This window comes from Protopterus annectens, chromosome 1.part0 (genome assembly GCF_019279795.1).
Source record: "Protopterus annectens isolate FY-2018-M chromosome 1.part0, PAN1.0, whole genome shotgun sequence".
Taxonomy (NCBI): domain Eukaryota; kingdom Metazoa; phylum Chordata; order Ceratodontiformes; family Protopteridae; genus Protopterus; species Protopterus annectens.
Genome location: NC_056725.1, coordinates 1,630,920,614 through 1,630,943,141, shown reverse-complemented (window position 1 = coordinate 1,630,943,141; position 22,528 = coordinate 1,630,920,614).

The following is a 22,528-nucleotide window of genomic DNA, read 5'->3' as shown; positions in this document are numbered from 1 at the left end:
TCATATGCTCTGATTCTGTCAATGTGTCAAGTTAATAGCACTACTTTTGTAAAAGTGTCGCTGTTTTTCTTGACCTGTCCCTGATTCTGCAGAAATGTGTCCCCGATTGGTGGAGAGTTCTGGCATTGTCACATGTGATATGTGTGATGAGGGACTGTCCCATGCAAAGTGGGAAAGGTGTCACTCCTACAGTCTCCCGTCGTGCAATCTGAAAGGTGGTCAACGTCCAGTAGGTATGCGGTAGCATGACTCGGCAGACAGCTGCGTTAACAAACTCAAGTCACTTGTCAGCATTGCAGAGTATCGGTTCCCATGTATCAGGCAGATGGGAGCAGATCGTATGAGGAGCACACATATAATATGATTACGTCACTGGACAGGCCACCCAGTCCGTACAGTCGAATGGCTGCCGTCGCAAAATGGTTACACATACCCGATACTGTAGTCATGTAGTCTGATGTAATACGCATCACAAGGGATCGCACACACCTAGCGTGAGTGACAAATGTAAGCGGAAATGTCGGCGAGCGAGCGGCTGTAAGCGTGTTTGTCTACCAGTATGCCAGTAGTGCACTGTCAAAGAAATGTGGAGTCTAAACGTGTATAAGGTGCTGTGACCAGAGGTCAGCAGTGCTTAACACTGTGCAAACCCACGCACAACAGCTCACACCTGCTGGACTGTGCCTTACCCGGTCTGTATCCAAAGGCGTCAGCCTGTCCGCAAACAAAGAACCGCCCTATACACGTGATGGTAGAAGTACCCTGCGCACATAGCTCATGTGAATTAACAATAGACCATGGCATATGTACAGACAATAGACCACAAACACCATACAGCGCAGACATCCAACAGTATAGCAATGTACTGGCAGATATTTCCAGACCACTGGTGTGTGCATGCCTGGCCGTCCTGTGTTTCAGTGTGTGAGCATGCCCAGTATGACTGTTATGCATGTTGTCAACCGACAATACCGTCATACCATCAGGTGTGTGAGCATGCAAAGTATGGTCAACTGTATTGCATGTGTCACATGTCCAGATAGTTAGTACTGTGTTGCTGACCCCTCCGTTCCACACAGACAGGTGTCATGCTGTGTCTGCAGGGTAGCTAATGGTCATGTGGCATTGACAGTTGCTACATGTCTGCATAGCGTGGGGGGACATGCAACCACAACCACAGTCCTACACAGCACCGTGGGTGGTGCACATGACTCTCACATGTGTAGGTGTGACGAGGGACACAGCCAACAGTTGTACACATCTGCCGCTACTGTAGTGGTATGCCGGGTACTCCATGTCAGTGTGTGGACCTACCTAAATCGCTGGTTGGAGGCATTCCAGGGTATGTCAGTTCCCAGCTTTAATTACCAGCACAGTGGTGTTGGACGTCCTAGCTTACACAACCTACATCAAACTGCCTGGCCTGCTGTCGTCTGTGTGTGTCATAGGGGGATGGGGTCAGTCATTGGGCATATCCATAGACCATCGTATATAATTTATCTGTATTGGTCCACATCTGTCCAGCTGCATGGAACGTGTGTGGGCTGTACGGACACACATGATGGGTCAGCCCATAATCTGCAGTGGGTTAGGACACCCTGTGTACTACAGGCTACCATTGTGACCCCCGTATGTGCTACAGAGGTCATGGTGCCACTATGGATGTGTACTGTCTGCTGCCCTAACATTTGGCCACCACAGTCACTTGTATGCTCACATACATACCATAGCAATGGGTAAGTACACATTCTAATACAACTGCCACTTGTTAGGTCAATAGACATACCCTGGGTGTGTTCCAGACTTGAGGATGGTGCTGGAGTGCTGCCTATGACAGATGCACACAGTGCACCTCCTATACATGGCCGAGCACAGGTACTGTCATGTTTGGCATCCATTGTACTGTGTGTGGGTCAGAGAGGGGAAATCCGTGGGTACCTACTGTGTCAGTGCATATGCCTTGTGTTGCCTCTTTGCCAAGGGCAGGTCATACTGTGCATGGGCTTTCACCGACTGTGCCCTACTCAGGTAATTCCTTCACCAAGTCACACTGTGCCTGTACAGGCCTTGGCAGTGGTGTTGGGCTGTGTGGCCCTGCCCCATGCTGTTTCTGATGCAACTGTTACTGCAGGATAACATTGTGTAGCAGAGCAAATACCATAACAACTTGTATGCATGTAGCTTGTGAATACTGCAGAGCTCCAATGGATGTGTCCGGATACCAGAACTGTGAACCGAGCATCCCAAACACATGCACAAGTATATGTCTTGCCTGTGCATCCGCCTCAGTATGGTGTGAGTGTTCAGGTGTGTGTGCATTGCTGATGGGTGTCATCAGCCACTACACCAGTGTTTACCTAGCATCCCCCACTAGGAGACTGTAGGGGATGTCCAAATAGGCATTGGTGTGCTACAGCCGTGTCAGAAGCCATATATCGGACACATCATAGCTTCCAGGGCAGACAGCACACACACTGAATCTCATGCCCTGGCCATCGCATATGGCCTAGCTGTTGGAGGGTATGCCCCTGCACTGACTGTAGGACCAACCCTGCTCCCCAAGTGGTGCTACGTGTGCAGGCTATAGCACCCAGTACCCCAAGGTAATCATCCATGTGGTTGAACAGATGCATATTGCTGATCCAGTAATCACGTGTGTTGAGGACATGTAAGTGCTCACTAGCATGTGTTGACATGGCATCTGTGAACTGGTGCAATACTCTGGATACAGATGCCTGTGAGATACCCATGATATACCCAGTTGTGCTGTGTGAGGTACCTTTGGCTAGTACACCTAGGCCAACACATCCCATGGTATCCACTGTGATGCGTTTCCCTCGGCCAGTTTGATGTGTCAGGCACAGGTCAACAGGCTGCTGTAGGAGGTCTCTGTCCACCCCATAGTGCTCCAACATCCCCAGCCCATGTAGCCGCTGGTAAGTCACCCTCGGTCTATAAAGTCTTATGTCACCCCAGTAAGGGTTGTTCGGCAGCATACACATCCTCACTGCCCCAGCCTCCTGCACATGTTGGTATATGTTGCCTGCTACAGCCCATGTCATTTGGTTGGACTGTGTCATGAAATGTCCCTGCAGGTATACACCGATGGTGTAGAGTGTGGATGAAACCTGTGTGTATGCTGCTTGCTCGCATTAACATACTGTTCATGTGCGGGCTGGCCATGTCATCTGCTGATTGTACTGATCAACACCTGTTTGTGCAGTCTGTACACCCTGACTACCCCACCACTGCTGTCATCCCTCCCAACATCACCAGGCAGGTATAGACACACCCCTAGCTTAGGTGTGCTAAGGCAGGAGCACTCCCGAGGCACAGTTCTGCAATGTACATACAGTATGCCTGACCCCCCCCCCATGCTGTCAACTATATTCGAGACCTGCACCCGGCTGACTACACACATACACTCCAGGGACCAGCAGCACACCCTGGTGATAAATGTGATACACCATAGTCAACCTCATCTGCATAGTATAGTCTTCTAATGAATAGTTATATGACCCATACCGAACCTCCAAATTATTAACAACTGCTCAGTGTTGCTCAGATCCATGCACAACTGGCAACAGGCACCTTACCATCACCATATTCGATGTCCCATGGTCTCTATACCTCCATACCACACCTGGAGGCCGTTGAATGGACAGCTAACATTTTGACCAACTTAGGGGCTCCTAGAAATGAGATTGACACAGTGACGGACCTGTTAGAGATCATCTTATCATCTAATTTCTTCACCTTTGACAAGCAATATTTTTTGCAAACACAAGGCATTGCAATGGGTTCACCTTGCGGCACTTCTGTGGCTAACATCTTTGTTGCTTACTGGGAAAGATTCTTCATCCTTGACAATCCAAACTATACACACCAGTTAGTTTAATATACCAGATACCTTGATGACATCTTCATTATATTCAGAGGTATGGAGCAGGATGCTCTACACTTGCTTGAATACATGAATAACACTACTCAATTATTTAGGTTCACACACAAATTCTCCACATCTTCCATCGACTATTTGGATGTTAAACTTGAGAAAATTACAGAGGATGGTCCTATGATTTCCTCTATTCACAGAAAACCAACCTACTGTAATTCATTTCTCCATTTTTCTAGTCAACATCCGTTCAAACAAAAACGTTCTATAGTCAAGGGACAGCTTACTAGAGCAGTAAAGATGTGCAGTACTGAAGCCCTATTTGACACTGAATGCCAATTCCTTTTTGACATGTTTAGCAGTTGTGACTACCCTGAGTCACTAATTCATGAGTTAACATTAGAGGTCAGGAACAAGAGAGTGAATGGCTTTTACACACCCCTTCTGAATAACAACATTAGAGGACTTACTGATGCCCCTACATCTTCCATCGAGGCACTACACCTAGACTTGTCAACTTCTTTGACCCACACTCATGTTGAGACTCAGAAGTACTCGTCTAGTTTTATTACAACATACAGTACAGATTCAAAACAAGTTTGTTCTATTCTTTACAAGAATTGTTTTTTTATCACTAGCAACAGTTTACTATTGAAGAAACTAGGGACTAAGCCCCTTATTGTTTACAGGAGAGGAAAAAACTTAAAGGCCCTATTAGAGAAAAATACAAGTGTTGACTTGCTCTCAAAACAGAAAGGGACGTTAATGTGTGGGCATTGTAACTGGTGTAGTAGTCTAAAGACAGGCAACTCTTTTCAGCTCAATGGCAAAAAATACACCATCAATCACAAAATAAATTGTGAGACCAAGTCCATTGTCTATTTAGCCACTTGTGATAGTTGTCCTGCGTACTATGTTGGTAAAACAGACCGTAAATTTAAAGAGAGGATTTACCAACATATGTACGCAATCAGGAAACGCAAAAATGACAACGCTTTAGCAAAACACATTGATCAACACACTGGACACAAGTTCCACTTCATTGCCATTGACCATATTCCATACAATATTAGGGGTGGCCCTATATCTACTATTTTGGAAACCAGAAAGCTGGAATGGCAAATAAAACTTAATGCATGTCACCCCCCTGGTTTGAATGAAAATTGTAATATTTCCTGCCTTCTTAAAATGAAAAGTTATCTTAGATAAATAAATATATAATATTACTGGTGACATTTATTGTACATTTATTGTATTAACTTGGTGTTACTACCACATATTACATACACACATATATATATATATATATTTTTACATTTCTTTACATGTTAATAATAATTTTAATTTACATCTATATGAACATCATATATCTGTATACTAGGTATTACACACTGTATAAATGAAATAGTATTTTCTAAATTATTTACTATATACACTTTTTCATTTTTTATTTTTATTTTTGTTACATATGTATTCATTCATAACATATATTCTCATGACATATTGTATATATTAAATTATTACAGCAAGTTAAAAATGCTCACTACGTTAGTGGGTTTTATTACAGAATTATTTGAGTGACACTTATATAACAATAGTGTGCTTAGTCCTTTTACAAGGGCTTACTTGGTGCATTTGTGTGTATATATACATTTTTTATACATACACAAACTGTCTCAGAATATAATTTTGTATGATGAGTTTATTTATTTAATTCATAAACTCTAAGTTTTAAAATTTGATTTAATGCTTTTTATAATCACATGTCTCTTATAATTTTATGTTTAATTACAATAATCCCACCAGTATACAATGGAAACCAATTGGTTTAGTTTGTAATGAAAGGAAATGACGTGTGTCAATTATTTATTAACTACACCTAGCCTTGTATAAGTGGCGCTAACATTCAAAATGTTTTTTATCTGTTCTCTGAAGAAGCTACAGCATTTTCTTGGTAGCGAAAACGCTGTTTTTTATAACTTTTTAACAACAATAAAACTTTGCGTTAAGAAGACATCACACACTTCGGACTGCTGTGTTTTTTGGGATTTCCTGAGCCTGGTTGTTTCGTTAGCCTCCTGCACATGTTGGTATATGTTGCCTGCTACAGCCCATGTCATTTGGTTGGACTGTGTCATGAAATGTCCCTGCAGGTATACACCGATGGTGTAGAGTGTGGATGAAACCTGTGTGTATGCTGCTTGCTCGCATTAACATACTGTTCATGTGCGGGCTGGCCATGTCATCTGCTGATTGTACTGATCAACACCTGTTTGTGTAGCCTGTACACCCTGACTACCCCACCACTGCTGTCATCCCTCCCAACATCACCAGGCAGGTATAGACACACCCCTAGCTTAGGTGTGCTAAGGCAGGAGCACTCCCGAGGCACAGTTCTGCAATGTACATACAGTATGCCTGACCCCCCCCCCTCCCATGCTGTCAACTATATTCGAGACCTGCACCCGGCTGACTACACACATACACTCCAGGGACCAGCAGCACACCCTGGTGATAAATGTGATACACCATAGTCAACCTCATCTGCATAGTATAGTCTTCTAATGAATAGTTATATGACCCATACCGAACCTCCAAATTATTAACAACTGCTCAGTGTCGCTCAGATCCATGCATAGCTGGCAACAGGCACCTTACCATCACCATATTCGATGTCCCATGGTCTTCCCAGCAACAAAATAACCGGTGTCTACACGACTACAACCTGTGGCCCTGCACACTACAGACAATGTGCATTACCACCACGCCATGGCAGATATACATAGATCCCAGGTTATCACGTACAGATCATCCGGCACAAACATTCAATAGTGCTGATGTCCCCAGACATATGTTCACATCTATGTCCACCTCTACATCTACATATATCATATATATTATTTGTATACATATATACATGGATATATATATATATATATATATATATATATATATATATATATATATACATACACACATATACATGTACACACATATGTAGATATGGCATTTATATCACAACAGCGGACCACATAACAGCAGTGCATTAGACAGGAATGAAAAGGAAACAACATGTGCCACCTGCATCATGTAGTGTTGTTACTATCAAGGCACATGTGATATGTTGCGTCACACTGGTCAGACTGTATCAAGGGTAAGAGTAGGGCTGCTGACAGTTACTCACCAGACCTATTGGTGAATGTATGTGTTGACAACCCAGTGTCTTGGCAGAATATGCGGGCTATGGACACTATATAGGTCAGCAACAAAACAAACTGAACACATCCCGCAGCTAGCCACCCACAGATATCAACACATACAGTATAACTGCCAAACACACACCTACCATGCCCTGGAATTGAGCACCTACCTGTCTAGTCTACCACACTACAGCATTATGCAGTAACAGAATGCGCTACCGAGTTCCGGCATCACCGCACTCCCACAGGTATACATCTAGGCGGATGACATCATCCGCAAAGGCAAAGATGCCGATAGGGAATGTATGTGGAGTGAGTTGTCTAAAGGCATCACTCTGTCCCCAGGCAGCTGGAAACATACACACTTGGCAGGGCTGGGAGTCGAACATACACCTAACTACCTTATCACACTACAGCATTACGCAGTTACAGAACGTGCTACCGAGATTACTGGAACACAGCACTCCCAGAGGCATACTTCTAGGTGAATGACATCATCCACAAAGGCAAAGACGCCAATAGGGAATGTATGTGGAGTGAGCCATCTAAAAGCATTACTCTGTCCCCAGGCAGCTGGAAACCCACCCACATACACACACACACACTTGGCAGGGCTGGGAGTTGAACATACACCTAACTACCTTATCACACTACAGCATTACATAGTTACAGAATGCGCTACCGACATTACTAGAACACAGCACTCCCAGAGGCATACTTCTAGGTGAATGGCATCATCCGCAAAGGCAAAGACGCCGATAGGGAATGTATGTGGAGTGAGCCATCTAAAAGCATTACTCTGTCCCCAGGCAGCTGGAAACACACATACACTTGGCAGGGTTGGGAGTCGAACATACACCTAACTACCTTATCACACTACAGCATTACGCAGTTGCAGAACACGCTACCGAGATTACTGGAACACAGCACTCCCAGAGGCATACTTCTAGGTGAATGACATCATCTGCAAAGGCAAAGATGCCGATAGGGAATATATGTGGAGTGTGCCGTCTAAAAGTATTACTCTGTCCCCAGGCAGCTGGAAACACACACACACACACACACACACACACACACACACACACACACACACACACACACACACACACACACACAGGCACACACTTGGCAGGGCTGGAAGTCGAACATACACCTAACTACCTTATCACACTACAGCATTACGCAGTTACAAAACGCGCTACCGAGATTACTGAACACAGCACTCCCAGAGGCATACTTCTAGGTGGATGACATCATCTGCAAAGGCAAAGACGCCGATAGGGAATGTATGTGCAGTGAGCCGTCTAAAAGCATTACTCTGTCCCCAGGCAGCAGGAAACACACACACACACACACACACACACACACACACACACACACACACACACACACAGGCACACAATTGGCAGGGCTGGGAGTCGAACATACACCTAACTACCTTATCACACTACAGCATTATGCAGTTACAGAACGCGCTACTGAGATTACTGGAACACAGCACTCCCAGAGGCATACTTCTAGGTGGATGACATCATCCGCAAAGGCAAGGACGCCGATAGGGAATGTATAGAGAGTGAGCAGTTTAAAAGCATATTACTGTCCCAAGGTAGACGTAGACAAACACATGGCAGTGGTGTGAGTGGGACAACTGCCTATCTACGGAGCACTATTACAACACTACATAGATATGGGACACGCCACAGACAGTACACCCTTCAAGACATTCAACCAGTGTGTTCAATGTAGGCATCCATAGTGACGTGGAAAATGGACATCTGTTGCCTGGATGACCATCGCTATACAGGATGTCAATGGCCATGCCCATACACAGAGGCACATCACCGACACAAGGTGTCACTGGGCATGCTCACACAGTATCACACGTCAGTTTGGAATGTACTGTGTGTCCATCTACACAACGGCATACTGGGCATGCTCACACACTTAGCAGTTGCAAAGGGCAGTCTTGCATGCACACGGATTCTAAACACGGAAAGGCACAGTTTGGAATGTACTGTGTGTCCATCTACACAACGGCATACTGGGCATGCTCACACACTTAGCAGTTGCAAAGGGCCGTCTTGCATGCACACAGATTCTAAACACGGAAGGGCACAGTTTGGAATGTACTGTGTCCATCAACACAACGGCGTACTGGGCATGCTCACACACTTAGCAGTAGCAAAGGGCTGTCTTGCATGCACATGGATTCTAAACACGGAAGGGCACAGTATGGTGTTACTGTCCACACGTACATGAAGGCCACTCATATGTACTGACCAGGACACACTCAGGAGCCATTACAGATGTCTCAGGTGCAGATCACAGAGGTACACGCCGCAGTCAACTATGTAGCCCTCAGACATCACCATGTCGTTGGACCAGCAACACACAGCCATACATTACCACAACACCATGTAACGCATGACCAGTGGACTGTACATAGGATTACAGCAACTGTGCAGACTACACATGTACTGACAGGGTTCCATCATGTGTTATGCATTGCAATGATATCACTGTACATAACCAGGTTGGCTCTACACATCACAGGGGCCCTGGGTCTTACACAGCTGTGACAGATGACTGTCGCTGTACACCAAAGAACACACATGTTTGGATATAACATACATGTAATCGCAGTGGATATGTGCATGGACCACACACACAACACATATGTACATAGCATAGCTTTTGCTGTCCTCCATGCAGACAAGTGGCTACAGCAATCACACGCATGCAAATGGAAGGTAGGTCCATGGCTGTTGAATGCTAACAGTACATGAGGTAGCAATGTTGACCGAGGACCCATTCCCTCTGTACTAGTTACCCATGACACCCATCATATCATACAACAGTCCATGTGTTATGTATGTCATCACACATGTCCACCAACTGCAATGCATACAAACATGGCTAGATGACAGGCATGTAGGACCAACACACATGTACATTTAGTAGTGTGCATGCAGCTACCATGCATGTGCAGTAGCTGATGTATATAACTCATCTGTGCCTAACTACAACATGCAGTTGCAATGCAGCCCCGTCATTGACACCTGTATATAGTGAAATACTGACAGTACGGTAGGATGCACATCAGGTATGGATGGATGTGTGTACATAAAGTGGTGATCCACCTTTGCAGATGGATGTTTGCCGGGGATGGCTCACAGGTGTGTCACACGCCATCCTACCATTACATGTGCAAACAGCACGCTATGTTACTGTTACTTGATGGTGAAGACATAAAACCTACACAGCGGTCGGGTGTTACTGACTGTAAGTCACTTGACACCTCTAACACTTACATCCTCCCGTGTGCATATAGCAGCACAATTGCTGGAGGTAGCATTGGTACACATAATGCGGCCAATACTGCTGCATGTCTGTCAGACATATCATCATATAGCAGGTGTATCATTCACAGTACTGCCATGTGTGTTTGCTTGTGTGACCATATATGCCACATATGGTGGGGAATACATCCCAATTGTTACACACCCCTGTACACTGTTGTAGAGATCTGTACATACTGCAGTATGGAAAGCATGACGTAGGCAGGGGTGGTGTGTGTATCACACACATGTCAGCTATCTGTATGTGAATGACATTTGTGGACTCCACAGTGTGTGTGTGTGTGTGTGTGTGTGTGTGTGTGTGTGTGTGTGTGTGTGTGTGTGTGTGTGTGTGTGTGTATGTATGGCTGTCTGGTGCATGGAGTGAGGGTGTATGCTACCATACAGAACACACAGGATCCCTAACCCCTCATGGTGATGCAGTCTACTACCCTGTTGATGCCATCAGTCTCAGCCGTACTGACTACCTGTACATGTTCATTCTCTGTGTTGCTTCGTGTGGGTGCACAGTACTGTGAGGGTGATTACCACATAGGCAGGGGTCCTCACCTCAACACTATGGAGTGTGCATTATAGTGTTGTTGACCCTGTGAGTGTGGGCATGTTCCTGTAATGTGACAGGGTATTACTGCTACACAGTGAGGCCTCATGCTATCAAGTGGCCTCTAACGTTATCATTGGCCAGACCGCTGTGTACACCCCCCGCACCATGTCAACATACCTGTGATGTGACCTGGTATGGATGTCACGTCTCTAGCCACTGTAGCCTATTAAACAGCCCACATGCTTCTGGATCAGTATATGTGTGGACATCTGTGGTATGTTAGCCTTTCCAACAGTCAGGTTGAGGCTATGTATAGCATGCTGATATTGCCATACGTGCCTGTGAGTACTCCACATTTACACATGGGAAACTGCAAACACTGCTACTTGTTGGCACATGCAAGTAGTCCATAAGGAGGGAACCAGGGCATCATTACCAACATGCTGTTACTGTTGTTACCGAGACACATACTGTGAACATATAACAATGCATGATAAACCTGTACTACATGGTATGTCTGGTGGGTGTCAACAGTACACAACTAATGTAATATACACTTCTCTCACTATTCAGTTCACCCTGTGCATCAGACCATTTGAGCATGTCACTACACTAATGGTGTCGATGACAGGGATGCGGCACAGGCTTCATCATATGCACAGGGTGATAATGTTTGCCAGGGGCATAGGCTGCACCAATGGATGACATCATGTGTGTGGGTAAGGGCCGGTGATCTGATTGGACATGTGTGGTCATTATGCATGTGGGTGTTGCGGTGCCGTCCAGATGTGTTTGCCGTGTGCGTGTATATGTGCACACAGTTCTGCCTTTTGTGAGGCCTACACAGGGGTATTATTGACAGCTCCAGATAGTACAGACCAGGATGTTCATCTCACTGTGTCCGGCCACGGCCATGTGACCTGTGCCTGCCAGGGGTTGCACGGGCACTACCAGGCGGAGGTACAGATTGGCTACTGTCCGACGACACATGTCCTCTGGAACCGTGTCCCCACTGGAAATGTCCACGGCTACGTCCACGTGGCCTGCTGTGTCCTGGTGTGGACAGCGCAGCACCAGCTACACTGCTACTGCTACCGGCACTATGGTAGCGGGCATGTGAGGTGGCATGCTCATGTTGACCTGCACTAGGTGGTGTAGCTGGCCTATGTCCACGTAGCCTACGCTTCACTCCTACCAGATGTTCCAGCACAGACAGCTCACGCTCACGGATTGCCATGCCACGGTCAAGGATTCCGACCATGTCATCCAATTGCCTGCCCAGAACATCAGCAATCTGCTGTTGAGCATTTGCCAATGCCTGGATGCTGTCATTTGGAGTACGGATAGCAGCCCTCTGCAGCCTCTGCCCTTCTCTGTTCTGCCATTCAGCACGTGCCTGTGCCGCCATTACAGTCTGGAACATGCGTCTGGTGTCACCAGCTGCTGCACTCTGTCCTGCAGGTGTATGTCTGCCAGAGGTCCTCCTGCGAGCAGCACTGGTCACACGCCTGTGTGGCACATCTGCTGTCATTACACTGATACCATGTTGTGGAGACACACCTTCTGTAGCCACCACATGTTCCTGTTCCACGCTAACAGACGCTGACTGTCCTTCCTCTATGGCCACTGGTAATGCGGTATATGTTGGCAGCAGAGCTGTATGTGGGGAAGAGGGTGACATAGCTGGGATGGCAACCATTGGCACAGATTCAGCCCCCGACAACCCTGCCAGTACCTCATGCATATGTTCATCACTGCTATTATCTGTAGGGACACTAACATCAGATGGACCATAGGAGGGTAATGCACCTACATCACCTGTGAATGCAAAGAAAGACTCTGAATTACAATAGACACACGTACATGCACGCACACACACACACACACACACACACACACACACACACACACACACACACACACACACACACACACACAGACACAGACACACCATGCATGTGATTTGACAGATGGCATGCAGCATGCATGTGATACAACAGACGGCATGCAGCTCAGACATTAATAGTGTTAGTTAGCATACCTCCCTGGGTTGCACACAACAGCAAGCAGGTGTCATATCAGTAGCCATGCAGTTCACACAATGATGGTAGTAAGCATGCATCCCCATGATACACCATGTGGACCAGAACAGGTTAACAGTACACATGGTTGAAGTGACCTTGACATGTAATCTGCTGACGTGTGCATTAACATGCATACATGTCTGACACAATGGTGTCCTGACACATGTACAGCGTTGTAATGGGCATCGCATTTGCAGTGTTGTCTGTATGCCCTATAGATAGAATGCATGTTTAGCAAATGTGCATGAGCATGGAAGGGTAGTGTGAGCTGTCTACATTGCTATACAGTGTGAAGTACAGACACTGTGCCATTGCATGGCATCATGAGGTATCTATATTGCTATACAGTGCATAATATGCACACATTGCATAGCCAAAACTGCATGCATACCCATGACATAACTGTGGATTGTGACCCACAATGCTGAGGTGTATACACACCAAACCATGCTGTGTCATGTGACAGGTCACTGGAAGACCTACAGATGACACCCCTGCACAACTACTTCAGAGTCTTAGCTGCCTGGCAACAATGTCCACACATGGCAGACTTGTCAATTCACCATGTCCCACATGACATTGATGTACCACACACACGAGGTGCACAGCTAATGGTGATGTCCTACAGCAGCAAGGGAAATGTACATTATCTGTGGCCTGATGTGGTGTCAATGTCTGTGGAAGCTGTACAGGTGACTACTGTCATGCTATGACACAGTCGTGATGTTCAACACATCTTATATGGTAGACTTAAGTGACACCTCCACTAGCTGTGCACAGGCTTTTAGGATGTCCAGTGTACCATATCAACTGTATAATCAGTCAACTAAGGCTATAATTGGACCATATATGGACAATGCGTAACAGGGCGTATACACATCACATCTGCTGTGTGGCTACATGTCTTTGGCCATCCCCCATGGCCATATGTGAACATATGTTGGCCAAATGTTTGTGATGGCCGTCTATCTCATATGTCTGTGTTGTCCCATATGACATACACCCATAGATGTCAGATATGTCACCATCCACAGGGCTATGCAGACAACGGGTTGTATGTTTGGTATGTGGGGTATGTGTTATGGGATAGTGTGACAATATTGCAGCCAGAGCACTACGTGTCTGGGACATGTCAGATGGCACATCACAATGTGTGCACCCATTGCAGGGGCATATAACACAATGGTGACTCCTGTGGGCTGCCCATATCCCAACTTACTGTGTGGTACTGTTTGCGTACCACACATGTGTTGTTCCAATGTATAGTACATATGCCTACATTGTACAACACCTCTACCGTTGTATGCACAGCTGTCCACACATGTAGCAATGACAGATACTGTGGTTTAATGTCGGTGTATCATTTCGTTTGTATATATTGCACATGGGTATCCAGTGTGAATGATGGGAGATGCGACCTGTATATCATGACTGGACCAAACATCAAGTGTACAAGTGTTAACTGGCCACATGGCGAATAGATCTATGCTTTAACATGCCTGATACTGATGACAGTCTCACCTGCAACGGGCTGATGTCTGTGCAGCACGCCAGAGGTACCTGTATAGGGGTGACACAGCAGTTTGAACATTATCCATGACTGTATGACAGCCACAGGGTGCACTGTGTATGTTAACACATTCGCCTGTACAATAGCATATAGTATGCACATGTGTGCATACACAGGGTAGCATACTGTAGTATGCAGCATGTGTGTAAACATACCTTGCATATGATGTTACATTACATAATGTACAGTGACACATGCAACTAAATGGGATATAATAGTCATATGTGCAGTACTAAATAAGCAAAAAACAGAGGAGCAAAACAATGAAGGGGTATAGAAAACCAAGTCCCATCAACCAAGTCACTCGAAAATTCAATGTACTCCAACACACTCCAGTGGTAAAAAATAAAGGAAGTTTATTCGCAGTGCAGGTAAGCGCTTTCGCTAGTTAGCTTCTTCAGACCTTATTACAAATAAAATGACTATAAGCAAGGCTTTAAATGTACAGAAAGGCACGAAATTTAAAACACTACTTAAAGGTATATCATTCCATTCATAAATACCAAAACATAAGCATTAAAAATCTTCATATTTGAAATAGATGTGTCATTTCATTAAAAGATATATATATATATGTATGTAAAAGTATTAAAATTGTATTAAAACATTAATTTACTTGGCAGTACAAATTCACTCAAAAAGTCATGACACATATATATCTATATATATATATATATATATATATATACTTCCTAGATATAAATTCTTAATGTAAAAAGTCACCAAAACAATCAATCAAACTTATACCTTATTATTTATTGTATCTCAACCTCCTCAATTTCAAAAGTGGTCGTATAGGGACTTTGCCATTGAGTCCTGGTGTCATGTCTGACCTAAATTTGATAATCCAATGTGTCTCTCTAGCCTCAGTATAATTGTCCACATCTCCCCTCCTATGAGTGGTAAAAATCTGTTCCAGAATCCTGAACTTAAAGGAATGGTCCATACCTCTATCATGAACATGTTTGGCAAGTGCATTACGCAAATTGCCTTTTCTAATGTGATAAATGTGTTCACGAATCCTGTCTCTAAGACAGCGATTCGTCTTTCCTATATAAAATGCCTGACAGGTTCCACAAGACGCCATATATACCACATTCTCCGACATGCAGTTTCCACTTGCACTTATTGTATAATTGCCCAACCCCAGGGGATGTGTAAATATTGAATCTGTTAAAATATAAGAGCAAAAGTTACATCTGTTGCATGGTGTAGTGAAAGATGGACTTATATTCCAATTATTATGTTTTGCCTTTGGGTAACATAAAAGGTTCTTTAAGTTCTTTTTATTCCTGTACACGAACCTGGGTCTATCTCCAGTGATTTCCTTAATCTTGGGATCTACTGATAGTACATGCCAGTGTTTATTAAAGATATCTTTAATGGGTCCTATATCTTTGGTGTAATACACTGGAAACGAGACCTGCTGGATAGTCCTATGCGGACTATTCGTCGCCTCAGCGTCATCAATGTTGATTGTACAATGGTCCTCGACATCATTGGAAAAATAGGGCTTAGCTCTAGTGTTCCTAAGATCTGGCATGTTTTCTGTCCCTATCATGAAATCAGTGGTACTATAACCTCTCTCTTTTAACCTTTGCTCAAATTTACTCATATCCATTTTATATGCTGTTTCTATAGGGGTATATCTGGAGATGCGCATAGCTTGTCCTCTCACTATATTTTTGTAAACAAAACCCGGGTGCATGCTATGTCGATGCAATAAGGTGTTCTTGTGGCATGGTTTATGATATAGGCCTGTACTGACCATTCCATTCGCCAGCTTTTCTACATAGACATCTAAAAATGGAATGCAATGATCAGACCATTCAACAGTGAAGTTCAAGAACTCCGTAAATGTATTGATCTCCTCCATAAACAATTCTAATTGTGTGGATGTACCTGTCCATACAAGGAACAGGTCATCCACAAAACGCCTATAAAAAGGAACATAATTCTTATAAAGTTCACACTGGAACAGATACCTACATTCCCACTCAGCTATAACAAGGTTGGCGTAGCTATTGGCACATGAAGTGCCCATAGCTACGCCATCCCGCTGGAGAAATATCTTATCCTCAAAGCAAAATACATTGGAACACAACACAGTCTCTAATAAAGTGAGAAGCAATTCAATGTCTATGCTTGGAATTGGTTCTAGCCTCCTTAAATATGCACCTAACATGTCAATGCCTTCTGTATTAGGTATAACTGTGAACAAGGATTGAACATCCATCGTCACAAATAAGCAACCCTCCAGGGTCGTGTGCGAGCTAGTGTATTGATGTAGGTCTAGCAAAAACTGTTTGGTGTCCTTAAGAATGTAGCAATTGACATCTACCACCGGTCTCAATTTACTTTCTATATAGATGGATAAAGGTTCAGTGGACCACCCTCTACCTGCTACAATTGGTCTCATCGGTGGGGTGGTAGAATCCTTATGCATCTTTGGAAGGCCCTGTATGACAGGTATTAATGGATGCTGAACATATAAAAAAATCAAGTAAAGCTTGATCAATAACTCCATCTCTAAAAAGGTCCTTCAAAACAGTCTGTATTCTTACAATTATCGAGTCAACCCTTGCATCGGTAATTAATTCATAAAATCTCAATTCCTTTAACATAGTCAACATATCATGTTGGTATCTATGAGTATCAAAAACGACAATTCCCCCACCCTTATCTGCTGGACGGATGACAATGTCTTGTTTACTACGTAAATTGTTCAAAGCAACTCTCTGTTTAAAAGTAAGGTTGTATCTGTGCTTATTACTAAAGCCATACCGTCCCTTCATCTTATATAGATCGTCCTCAACCAATTTACTATAAGCTGCAACTAAGGGGTGTGTCATTGGTACAAATGTACTTGGTTTCCTATAAGAGGGACCGGATGTAATATCAGATCCACTATATTTAATCTTCAAAGATAAATTTCTAACAAATAACTTAAAATCTCTTAGTGTCTCCTCATGTCTACTGTATGTAGTGGGGATAAATGTAAGCCCTTTGGACAGGACTTGTATCTCTTCCCGACTCAAATCATAACTAGATAGATTAAAAACTAAGTTGTTTTCCTCCCCTCCCACATTTTCTTGATATTCCTGTTGGGCTGTCTGTCTGTAGATAACTTGCGCTTCTGGCGCCCCCTGCTGATGGAGCGCGTTCTCCCTTCCCTGGTTAATGATCTGATAGGGAAAGGATTTTTGCTGTTGAAAGCTTGATCGAAATTTGAACGTACTAAGCTGTTCATGTTACTAGTGCTAGCACCAGTGTCTATATTCATTCTTATTGCTGGCGTATTAATTCCTTTCCTTCTAACCACTGGTTCAGGCTGTAAAGCCTGTTGAATGACAGCTGTCCCATCATTGTCAGCAGCCGCTTGTACAGTTGGTAAAACAGCATCATTACTATTAATATTCTCATTTGAAATTGCAATGTTATCACTAGATTCAACAACAGTGCCAGATACTACAATGAAATCATTGCCATTTGTATTCTCTAAAGTCATAGCATTGTTTAGTCCATTCCTGTCCACTGTTTCAGTAGATACTGTGTCTCTATTAGGAGTCACAACACCCCTAGGCCAAGTAAAAATGTGGCCTAATTTGAAATCATTGCTGTCCCTCTGTAATTTCGCCCTCTTCTGATTGAGGAGTATGTGCAGTACTGACTTACCAGGTAAGTCCAGGCTCATTGGTTGGGAGACACCCACCTCCACGATGGCAGCTAGTGTTTGTGGATGCTGTTCTGAGGGTGTCCCCAGACTGGCCAGTAGGTCCTCGGTGTGTGTGAGTGGGGGCTGGGTTGGTGGTCCACCACCTGTTCCACCTTGTTCCCTGGCGATTGCAGTGGCACGCTGTTTTGCATGTTGTATCAAGTCCGTGCAGTGTCTGCGCACCTGCTGTTAGGTGCGGTTATGGCCACCCACATCATTAACCCTCCTGTGAAGATCCTGCCACAGGTCGTCACGCTGCTGGGCATGCTGTGGCACATGGCTGAACAACACCTCGTAGTTCTCATGGAGGTATGAGCTGAGGACATCATCCTCCTGGCAGCTGTACGCTAGCAGGCGTGAACGAGGCATTATCTGCAAGACAAAATGATGGTGACAGGTCACAGTATCACAGAGATGTACAGAGATACTGCTGCAGATACATTTCTAGTAAATCTAGTACATCTGCACAGTTATCTTTGCAAATCATCATGACACTGACACGACTGACATGTTTGTGTCACACACATGTAACACCCGTTATGCATTGGATATCATCACCATATATGTGTGTCACCTCATTACATTGTTCATACTCCATGTGAATGCTGTCTTGATGTGGGCATGTCTGTTTGCCTGCACTGGTGTTCTTACCTATCAGCACATGCCTGGATGTGTCCACAGTAATGCTACTGACCTTGATGCTGTGTATATGTCACATATCAACACATACACTGCCTTAATGGACTTGAGCAGTGACAATGCACACATACACATGGAAACCTTTACATGCATGTGTTTTGCCATATACATCTACACAGGACTGTACAGCAGTTCAACATCCTGCCATGGATCGCCTGTGTTGCGCATGTGATAGACATGGGACAATAGCTAGTCGGACGTCATTCGCAGGGATGGTTATCAACTGTAGCATGTACGGGCAAGGTTTCCTAGCTGTATCTGACGGCCATTTTGCCACCACGAGGTGCATCGGTGCCACATTACTGATCCAGACAGTTGATAATACATCTACCATGTGGTCATCACACCATATATGACAGAGATGACATGTGCAGCTTTGATTGACAGGGTTGCATGGTATGGCGGGAGTATGTCACATGTATGGCACAGGGATCTGTCCAGCATGTGGCGATCCTAGTAGTAGGATGGTGTCCATGACATATGTCTTTCAGATCATGATATGTACCTGTAGCATGTCCAACATCATAGTGTAGCACATGTCTTTATGCATGGTAGCCAGCATGCTGCATAGTGGAGGTGAGGATTCTGAAGGCTGGTATCGCCCATCCACGCATGGCCAATACCCCTTAAAGGTGATATGTGATCTAATATTGGTCACCCGAGTGCTGATTATGCCTGTCCAATGATCTCCATTTTCATGGATGGCACCCTGTCATGACATGGGTGCCTTGTATGACTACCTAAGAGGCCTGGAGATGTCACCAACTCAGGGAGGTGAACTGCACAGCACCATCCCTTACACTGTGTCCATAATGTTGACCGCAGCCTAGGTGGTAGTTAATGGGTACAGGGATATTCACCTAGCGGTGACAATGCTGATATCATCTGTCAGATTGTGCACATATGTCACACACCTCACCCACAAAGCCCATTCTGTATGTTGTTCACAACACTGAGACAGCTATTGCTCATAGGTCATGGCCATTCACATCCTTACATACACAGATGCCTCACATTTTTCTGTGTGGTATGGGCTACAATGAGGGGGGAGTACAACACATTAACCCTGTTTTACTGTAGCTGCCACTGGTGTGATATGCACATGTTACTCTGACACCTTTTGCAGTGTTGATTCTGTCAACAGGCCACTGGTAGAACACTCCTGTGACATATGAAGGTACATGTAGTCAAACATCCGTACTGTCATCTACATCTGTACTGCTAACATCTACATTGATAATGGTTCATGGACTTGCAGACCATACTCAGCAGGGTAATAGTGCAGTGCCTCCAATTATGGCTGTCGTCACCACTTGTGGGTTGATATTATCCAACACCCTATCTGTATTGCATTTTCATGCACAGCACTTATTCAGAACTTGTGAGTACTTCATGAGCTACTAATTAATATAGCACCCATTCCAAACCATTTCTCACAAGTACACTGTCTGTCCTTACATTTCCAGCTTGCTTACAGTACAACAGCTGTTGTACACACGTAACTTACATATCTTGTGAGACATGGTTGAATATACAGGCATGTCCAACTGTCACATACCAGTGCTATTGCCTGTCTATATGATGAATATGGCGTACATGTGGCAATAGAGCAATTGTCTCATGTACACAGTCAATGCTCACCTCCCAACATACGACACTACAGCCTGTGGGAGATGCACATATGCAGCCATGCTGGGGGTAATGCTGTCACCAACCCTGACTGAACCTGACAGTCATGTGGGGACGTGTAACATTTGCAACACACCCCACTCATCACATAGTCTCACAAGATCTCCACCACCACAGGCCACACATATGAGTACAACTTGTGCAGTACCTCTCCATACTCTGTGTAGGCATCAAAGGCAGCCCCCATCACCAAACACAACAACAATAACTTATAGCCCACAGACGCATGTGTGCCCATCACATACAGCCAGTAGGGTGTTATAACATACACAACACACCAGTCATAGGTGAATCTGTAGGCGGTCACACTGATGTCCCACTCAGCAGGCTAAACAAGGTGATAGTCGCTTACATCTAGCTGTCGGGTAACTGATTCTGCAACATAACCTATGCACCCATGCCGCACCTCACCAGGTACAATTTGACTGTCATTCTCCATGTTAGTGTGACTGCCCTGAGATGCAACTTCACAGACTACATGTGCAGGGACATGCAATAGCTCACCAGTCTTGTAGCCCTGAAGGTATGGGCCAAGCCCTGGGGAGCATTATGCATTCATCCGGACTTGATACCACTGTACAATGACTGACTGTTTCACTTCAACAGTTGCCTATGCTTCTGCTGTCATTCCACAGGCATCCGGTATCTGTCCGCTTTGACTGACATGGTCAACAAAACACGATGCTTTGGCACAGATGACCTGTACCTGTCAGCCCTGGGAGTACAGATAACATGTAAGGCTCTTGCTGCTCCTATACTGCCTGTCTTGCACAGTTTCCAATAACATTCACCACCAGAATGGAAACAGGCAAGCAAAACATGGGGTCATGTGACTCAATGCTTGACATCTTCATCTCTGATGCACGCAGGCAAGGCACTCCTTATAATGGACCACTTCAATATCTCTGCAGTGACTGGGACCTGCCTCTAGGCTCCGCAGAGCACACCTGCAATGACAGGTTATACGCAGACCACACCTTTCAGTCATGTATACGCAGACCACACCTTTCAGTCATGTAACCTGGACCGGAACACCCACGGCTGAGGTGTTCCCATATTCCACTATGTTGTACACACATCCTGGCTAGTTACTTAGCACAATGCATCAGAGGTGCTCCACGTGCAACTAACTGTGGCCAGAACTGCTATACACATTGTAACATGCTACAGATTCAACAACATACCCCATGGTTACCAGACCTCATTTCTTGGTGTACTGGACAGTAGGGTTCAGACAGGTACTACTGATGTGAGACTGACACTACCCCACACTTAACTGGGACAGCCACTCATGTACTGACACATTAGGCCAACGCTGTCCGGGATTCATAACCTCCACTCGGCTGGATCAACCCATACACACCACCTCCAAGACCAACAATATCCTACACATGGACACTACCAACATGTGACTGGTGATCCACACCTGGGGTTATCCCCTCATTGGTGGATTCCGAACATATGCTAATCACCGTTGTTATCCACATCCCGGCACCACACCCTTCACGGGATACACAGTACAAGAGTACTACAATGCCTACTACAGATGTCTTATGACAGCAGTAGTTAACGTCATGACACCCGTACAGATGGACAATGCACATACAAATGCTGAAACATACCCCAGTGCACTTCATTAGCACTTACACAACTTGCATGGATCATGCTATTCCAAACAGAGCCATGATGGTACCCACCAGATAATGGACGCCACTCTGGGGGTCCAGTTCCATGGACATAATTTACAACAAAAGGTGGAGGCTGTTGCAAAGT